At 41.5% G+C, this 7195-nt stretch overlaps 1 protein-coding gene across 1 annotated transcript in view; it reads left to right on the top strand.

The window, feature by feature from the left end:
- Nucleotides 1-235: 235 nt before the first annotated feature.
- The window catches only part of ABCB11 (ATP binding cassette subfamily B member 11), a 111417-nt gene continuing 104457 nt past the window's right edge, over nucleotides 236-7195 (top strand). The window contains exon 1 of the mRNA XM_025404926.1: nucleotides 236-334. The gene's annotated coding sequence lies outside the window, so the exon portion shown is untranslated. The remainder of the gene's footprint in view (nucleotides 335-7195) is intronic.

The following is a 7195-nucleotide window of genomic DNA, read 5'->3' as shown; positions in this document are numbered from 1 at the left end:
CTTCTTGCTGAGCCCACTCTGCTCAATTTGCCTCTCCTTCAAAGGTGAATCAGCACTTTCCAAGGCCTGTTGACACCCTCAGAGGGTTTCCCAAGCACACTCTGTGTTTGGGGTTATTGCTCTGAGTATATTTCTCATATGTCACTGAACTGTGCTTAGGCTGCCCTCAGGGACATTGACCCTTAGGCAAATAGATAATGTTCTCGAAAAGGCTTGAATTCTGTTCAGTGCTTTAGAATGATGAAAACTGAGGTTGGAAAAGGTTGTGAAACCTTTTGACTCTCCACAGTGGAGTCCATTATTTCCTCTGGCTTCCTCCAATTCACGTTCACGGGTAAGTAACTTATACTTGTCTCTGCAAATTCATTCCCTCTTCCCTTTAACTCTCACTTTGTGGGGTGTAGTGTTTCTGATTTATTAAAGATTGGTCTCTTGTCCTGTGTAAATAACGCTACAATACTTGGATAGAAACTTTCAGGATGCATTAATTATTTCATAACATTGTACACAATACAGATGACTCTTGGTTGCTGTCTTCTTTATAGTAATGCTAGTTCATGCATCAATCTCTTGAGAGAGAGAGTGAGAGAGAGAGTGTGTGTGTGTGAGAGAGAGTGTGTGTGTGGTGTACATGGGTGTGCGGTACAAATGACCAAATAGATTGAATAATCTGCTCAAAGTAAAAATACCAGTGGGCTTCTTTTTTAACTTGGCGTTATGAAAGCACAATTCTGTTTGCTCTGATAATCACAAATTCAATGATCACAAATTCTACCCTTGAAAGCTGGTTTGATACAGAACGACACCGACTTTATCTTTTCTCCAACACCGTACTCATTTCCTCATTCTCCCGGTTTTCAAAAATATAAGTACTGAAGAAAAATTAGCTGTGGATGCATGTTTAGAGGGGAGAAAGTTGGTTTCTAGGACTTAATTTCAGCTTTTAGGTTACCCAAGCCAGTGGGAATCACATATCGCTAATGACTTGAGCACAGAGATCAAATATTATTTACACATCACACACAGAATAAAAGACAGTATTGGTCAACATTTTTGAGGGGGAATAGCTTTTTAGAGATGTTAGAGACAAATTATAGTGGTTATAACCTAAAACTTTAATATTCTGATCTAGTAGTGGTTATTATTAAATATTTGAAGTGATAACTTATTTACGAGCTCTTGTTTAACAGAAGTTCTTTTCTATGGGCAACCACGTCCCCTCACTGCTTACCCCCTCACCTTGGTTCTCCCTGCTGTGCTCTGTAACACTGTGATTGCCTCTGATTGAAGCCTCCGTTTCCCTGTCTGGGAGCTTCTGTTTACACTCCTCCCCACTCTAGATTGCAAGCCCCTTGAATAATTTTCTTCTCCTAGTACCAAGAATAATGGTGACAAATATTAGTGGATGACTCCTAAAAATTGATTAAGAAGCTATTTAGGGGGAAAAATGCCCATTTTGTGGTTTTAAAATGCTACAATTGCCATAAAATGCCCAAGTTTCATTGCAGAAATCAAATACTGGAGTTATGCTTTGCTTGGTCAAGAGGAAAGAACTGTACATTTAGAGACAAAGAATCGCTGTGGCAGTTAACTTTGTTGTTACATTCTATTTTTTTCCTAAGCAATTCTTTAGTCCTCTACCTCAGTGGTGCCTCTGAAAAAAGGACTTATGTGGCCAATGGGATCACGTGTATTTATTTCCCTTCTCTATCAGCCATAGCCCTCAGGGCTGGAAGGGCCTCATTTTAGTCTATCCCCAGACAGGGTGTCCCACAGTGTTGACACACAGCATCAACCCACAGTGAGCTTATCTGGAAAATAATGCTTTTCTATTTTCCTTGTTTCTTAGCGTATATTAATGTTTCTTTCCTCCTTTAATGATCTTTCAGATAAAGAAATCGTTTGCTGAGCTGATAATAACAAAGGTGTCCTACCTACATTTTTAAATGTCAGCAGTGAAAGATGTTTTAAGGGTTTTTTTTAAAAAAAAAAAAAAGAAAAGAAAACTGTAGCTTAGAAAAGACATCCAAATTGAAGAGGAGCAGGGGCAATTCTGTTCTCTCAGAGCAGCTCTGTGAAGGGAGAGTTTGTGGGGCTGGAGTCTTGAAAGGCTTTACTGAGGGCAAGACTTCACAAGAGAAAAGCCACAGAGGGACCCTTGCATGATCAGACTATTCAGTGTGATGTGGGGCATGGTGGGGGGAGGTGCTCTCCACTCCCAGGCCTGGCCTGGTTCCCCTTACTGTCCTCAGCTCCCCAATGGCTTTGAGAGCATTCAGATTCTTCCTACCATCTTGATCTGAATGTGGAAAAAACTCTTCCTCCTTAATTAAGTCTAGAAAAGGTCAACATGTTTCAAAAAATAGCATTTGGGTGAAAATTAAATGGAAAGTGGAACAAATCTCTGCAGAGAAAATGAAAAACCCTAGAACACAGACAGAGCCACCCCTGCCTCTTGGTCTGGTGGGATTTCTATTCTTCTCAAACCGATTTCCTAACCTCTCTGGGTGTGGGCTCCAAGTCCCAAGCCTTATCAGGGGAACTATTTAAAGTATAAGTTTGATCATAATCTTTTCTTACCTAAAGACTTCATCAGCTTCCCATGGCCTTTTGGATAAGGTCCCAAGTTCTCAGTGGTAAGGATCATGAGGCCCCAAAGGATCAACCAGCCACATCCTCCCAAGTTGCCCATCCGCCTCCCCAAGATTCACTGGGCTCCTTCAGCCTTGGACCCGGCTGCCCTGTCTCTTGCATCTGGGCCTTTGCATGTGTCCTTCCCTGCCTGGACTGCTCTTCCCTCTCCTCTTCCCATGGCAAACTTGCTCTCATCTTCAATGTCTCATGCTAAGCACTTGCTCCAGAGCCTTCTATAGCTCTCTAGACAAGGCAGCTCCTCTGCACGAGGACCCAGGAGATGCCTGTATTTCCCCTTTCCTCACTGCCATCCTGCTTGATGCCTAATTTCCCAGATATTGTCTGTCTTCCCTGCCACATTGTAAGTTCCATGAGGGTAGGGCTGGTTGGAGGGCTGGTGCTCCACACAATTTTTAGGGTAGGTAAATCAGGACCTCAGAGATTTCTTCCTGGGCCTCAGGCTGCCCTGAACTGATCTCACAGTACAGGGTTGACATTTTCTGCAAAGAGCTATATAGTGAATATTTTAGGTACGGGAGACAGAAAGGGTCATACAGTCTGTCATTGGAGCACAGAAGCAGCCAAAGACCATAGAAAATGAAGGGGTGTGACTGTATTCCCATAAAACTGTATTTACAAAATAGGATGGTAATAGTATCTTTCAGCCCAGAAGAATTCAGCTCTGGAGACACCTTTTCTCAGCCCTGACCCCCCTTTTTTTTTCTTCAATTCTTCTACAATAACAATAGCCAGTTGCTAGCATTGATCCCAGCCACTGGTGAACGTCAGCCTGTCCATCTTTTGCTCCAGGCTGACATCCCCACCAGTTCACACTAGCAGCCTTGCTGTAGTGTCCAGTAGTGGGCACTGATATTTTATGCTCTCAGGATCTTTGATTTCTTCCTGGCCTGGCTTGTAGAACCCTGTATCTCGTCCAATTTTGGCAGCCTCAGGACCTTTGTGGTACTGCTCATTTGGGCCCATTTTTATTTATTTATTTATTTTTTATTGTACCTTAAGTTATAGGGTACATGTGCACAATGTGCAGGTTTGTTACATATATACACATTTGCCATGTTGGTGTGCTGCACCCATTAACTCGACATTTACATTAGGTATATCTCCTAATGCTATCCCTTCCCCTTCCCACCACCCCACAACAGGCCCCAGTGTGTGATGTTCCCCTTCCTGTGTCCAAGTGTTCTCATTGTTCAGTTTCCACCTATGAGTGAGAACATGTGGTGTTGGGTTTTTTTGTCCTTGCAATAGTTTGCTGAGAATGATGGTTTCCAGCTTCATCCATGTCCCTACAAAGGACATGAACTCATCCTTTTTTACAGCTGCATAGTATTCTATGGTGTATATGTGCCACATTTTCTTAATCCAGTCTGTCATTGATGGACATTTGGGTTGGTTCCAAGTCTTTGCTATTGTGAATAGTGCCACAATAAACATACGTGTGCATGTGTCTTTATAGCAGCATGACTTATAATCCTTTGGGTATATACCCAGTAATGGGATGGCTGGGTCAAATGATATTTCTAGTTCTAGATCCTTGAGGAATCGCCACACTGTTTTCCACAATGGTTGAACTAGTTTACAGTCCCACCAACAGTGTTAAAGTGTTCCTGTTTCTCCACATCCTCTCCAGCACCTGCTGTTTCCTGACTTTTTAATGATTGCCATTCTAACTGGTGTGAGATGGTATCTCACTGTGGTTTTGATTTGCATTTCTCTGATGGCCAGTGATGATGAGCATTTTTTCATGTGTCTGTTGGCTGCATAAATGTCTTCTTTTGAGAAGTGTCTGTTCATATTCTTCGCCTACTTTTTGATGCGGTTGTTTTTTTCTTGTAAATTTGTTTGAGTTCTTTGTAGATTCTGGATATTAACCCTTTGTCAGATGAGTAGATTGTAAAAATTTTCTCCCATCCTGTAGGTTGTCAGGCCCATTTTTAAGGTCAAAGTACTAGGTTCTCTCAAATGACCATCTAGCTGATGGTTTCTCTTCCCCATTCGCTCCTCTCCAGCAGTGAGGTCTTTCAGAATGCTGTTGTTAGAGTCTAAGGTAGAAAAATCTTTGATATATTTTTACCAGCAATGGTCAGGAGACTGTCCTCTAATGTGTGTATCTGTGTTGATAAGATTACATATTTTATCAAGAGAAAACTTCAACCCTGAATAGTTAAACAGAAGCACATGTAGTGTGCAGGTTATAGACTTAGCAGAGAGGAACACTGGAGTTGGTGTGAACAATTAAGAATTATTGGGGGATTCTATGATTAGGTGGCCAAAGTCTGCCAACTAGTGCTTAGACATCTCGATTTCCTACTTTTTACTCCTAGATTCCCTTAAGTTTATTGGAAGATACATTTTTCTGGAATGCCTTGAAAATTCTCAGTCTGTTTCTGAAGAGATTTTGGGGAGGTTAAAATAATTTAATATATTAAATTGCACAGCAAAAATGAAATAACATTGAATCTTATTTTCAACTATGAGTTTTCTTGTGTTAGTTTAAGTAAAATTTCATTATTGAAAATTTGTTAAGAAACACTAATTAAAGCGTCCTGCAATGTATGAAACTCAAATCAAGTTATTAGGTTAGGTGCTAAAAAAGTGTTACAGCTAATGGCTGAGAGAGTAGATTTAGATGACATTATACCTGCTTATAATCAGTGAGGAAAAATAATGTGGCAAAATACTATGGTACTCTTAAATCATAGAAAGTACCGAATGAGGAGGAGCTACGCTCTCAAGAACCTGCAAAACAAATATGTTTATCACCAAAAACCAGATTCCCACTGCATTTCCAGAGTTTCCGAGACTGGCAGCCATGTCTTCCAGCATCTGCTGTACAAGTTTCCCACCATCTCATCTAATAAAAAAAAAAAAAAGAATTCACCAGTGGGAGAAAACATGGTCTAATAATATATGTCAGGTATATGTTATTCTACATTCATAATGATACAAGGCAATTTGTCTAATATTTAATTCTGAAAACATTGTCTTTTGTGGCAAATATCACGGGCAAGGCTTTCATTTATTCTTTCTAGTAATTTTGGTTTTCCAGTGGACTTTCCCAAACTTACTGTTATAAAATTCCCAGTGTTTTTGTGGGTACTTGCAAGTAATTAAGATTTTCAGCACAATGGCCTTCAAAAGTCTTCACTGCCATTTCTAAGCTGCCCAAAGATAAAGGGACTAGCTTCCATTTCTGACTGAACAACCAGTGCATGCCTTCAGCCCTACAGAGTACACATTTTTTGAAGTATAGCTCCTTGGCATGTCAAAAAAGAACAGTGGACTACCAAAGTTCAGAGTGATGCACTTGATGCTGAGAAAAATAAACAAACAAAAGAACACCCTGTTCCATTTTGTAGCTGGCCTGGTACTCACACTTAAGTCACGTTATTCTCTTATTAGACATAAACAATCTCACAGAATACCAAACGCAAAGTCACCCTGAGTCAATGCAAGGTCAGTTCGTACTTTGTTCTCAGCAAAGGCAAAATCAAGGTCGCTGTCCAACTCACAAAATACCGAACATCTTGCTAAATGAATGACTGCTATTTCTTTATCTAGTCATAACATAGTCCCAGCTTTTTAACAGCATCCAATCTAGAACAAATACCCACTACGTTAGATCCTTCCCCAAATCACCTGATTAAAGCCCAAGTTCTATAATAGGTTCTTTCAACACCGTTTTACTGAGGTACCCACAGCCCCTGACAGTGTGCTCACCCTCGGTGCAATGAGTAGCAAACACAGCTTGTTTCACTACAAGTGTGTTCTTGGTGCTCACTGACTGAGGGGCATTGACAATGCTGTGGGCATAGAGATCCATGCTTGGATGAATTTTTGCCTTTTAGAATGTTACTTTTTTTTTTTTTTTTTTTTTTTTGAGACGGAGTCTCGCTCTGTCGCCCGGGCTGGAGTGCAGTGGCCGGATCTCAGCTCACTGCAAGCTCCGCCTCCCGGGTTTACACCATTCTCTTGCCTCAGCCTCCTGAGTAGCTGGGACTACAGGCGCCCACCACCGCGCCCGGCTAGTTTTTCTTTTTTTTGTATTTTTTAGTAGAGACGGGGTTTCACAATGTTAGCCAGGATGGTCTCGATCTCCTGACCTCGTGATCTGCCCGTCTCAGCCTCCCAAAGTGCTGGGATTACAGGCTTGAGCCACCGCGCCCGGCCTAGAATGTTACTTTTAACAGTAAATTAGAAACCACAAAAACGATTTGTAGGAGTATTCAGAAAGAAGCAAAATGTAAGCAATTGAAACCTAATGTATGGAATTGACAAGGGGACACAGAAGGAAAGTAAAGAGAATAGGTTGGTGGATTAGTATTCCTGTGCTTAATGGAGGACAGACTACTACAAATGACCCTGGAAGGGCAGGTGGGGTGGAGGATCAGGTAGGGGGGACTCAGTCTTTAAGCTTGAAGGGCAAAGGGAACTTCAGCGGCTATCTCCCTTCGTGCTAGCTGCTGTACAGATACAGTTTCATTTCATCTTCCCACCAGTCCTGCGAGGTGGATTTTACCACCATCACCACCACTTCCTG

The sequence above is a fragment of the Theropithecus gelada genome, chromosome 12 (genome assembly GCF_003255815.1).
Source record: "Theropithecus gelada isolate Dixy chromosome 12, Tgel_1.0, whole genome shotgun sequence".
NCBI classification, from domain to species: domain Eukaryota; kingdom Metazoa; phylum Chordata; class Mammalia; order Primates; family Cercopithecidae; genus Theropithecus; species Theropithecus gelada.
This window is presented reverse-complemented; position numbering and strand designations above follow the sequence as displayed.